At 38.5% G+C, this 1,143-nt stretch overlaps 1 long non-coding RNA gene across 1 annotated transcript; it reads left to right on the top strand.

Annotated features, from left to right (window-relative positions):
- Positions 1-356: 356 nt before the first annotated feature.
- Positions 357-902, top strand: LOC127533152 (uncharacterized). Its single transcript, XR_007940896.1, has 2 exons — positions 357-476; positions 649-902. It is a non-coding gene; the product is annotated as an uncharacterized LOC127533152 (long non-coding RNA).
- The last annotated feature ends 241 nt before the right edge of the window (positions 903-1,143 follow it).

Here is a 1,143-nt window from a genome sequence, read left to right on the forward strand (position 1 = left end):
CATGTTTGAAATCACAAATACGCCTTTCAGATGATGGTAAGATAAAAAAGATGCCTGTCTGTGCTCACACCATGCAGGTCATTTTGACTCCAGAACTAGAACGTTGTGTTGACAGAAAGATTTACAAGAAACCCCATAAATGTATATTTAAGCAACAAAACATGCAAATGTAGACGTGCATTGGTATCTAGCTAATGATGTGTCATGCTTACATTTTAGAATGAATACTGAATAAAAATAAATGTTTTTTGTTTTTTTTTAGAAAGGCGCTCTGCATTTGCAAACACAACATAAACAGACACGGAGTGAAATGTGTGTCATAAATGATCTTAATGTGAGGATGTTTGTGTTGACAGTTGTGTAGATGGAAGTGCCATTCTCGGGCATTGAGCTGACGTTCATCATCATCGCCTTCGTCATCTTCTCCCTCTACAGTCTAGCTTCAGTCTTCATCCAGCCGCAGGAAGTCGAGCCAGGTACACAGCAATCCTCTTACAAACATACAAACATCAGCTTTTATAATGCTCCTTGAACGTGTGTGTGTGTGTGTGTGTGTGTGTGTGTGTGTGTGTGTGTGTGTGTGTGTGTGTGTGTGTGTGTGTGTGTGTGTGTGTGTGTGTGTGTGTGTGTGTGTGTGTTGCCTTTCAGAAGAAGGTGTCTGTGAAGTCAAGAAGTCACGACCACATAACAGGAAGCACAGAGTGATCACCAAACACGCTGGACAGAAGCCATAGCTCTCCATCAGCTGGATATTCATCTTAAATTCACAAGTTTTACAACTCAAAGTGAACTGAAAATTGCTTCTAATGTAGTTTAGTTTGGCATTAAACATTATTCATAGTGGCACAGTGTTGAGGAAATGTCCGTAATAGTCATTTTTCACAATAAAATAAAAGCAAATATGAACACATCCACCATGAATGCTGCAGTCTCTTCAGTAATAAGTGCATACATGTATTTATGCGTTTATTTCAGACACGCCACAGCATCAAAATGGCAAAAAAGAAAAGAAAATCAACTACTAAACAATCCACAAACGAGTAGCATGAAGTTTAAGTCATTAGTTCCTACCTGCTACATGTCTTTACATCTCATATCTTACTGTTTCCTGTTTGCATTAAACTGTATACTTTTATAGGAAGA

This window comes from Acanthochromis polyacanthus, chromosome 3, assembly GCF_021347895.1.
Source record: "Acanthochromis polyacanthus isolate Apoly-LR-REF ecotype Palm Island chromosome 3, KAUST_Apoly_ChrSc, whole genome shotgun sequence".
Taxonomy (NCBI): Eukaryota; Metazoa; Chordata; class Actinopteri; family Pomacentridae; genus Acanthochromis; species Acanthochromis polyacanthus.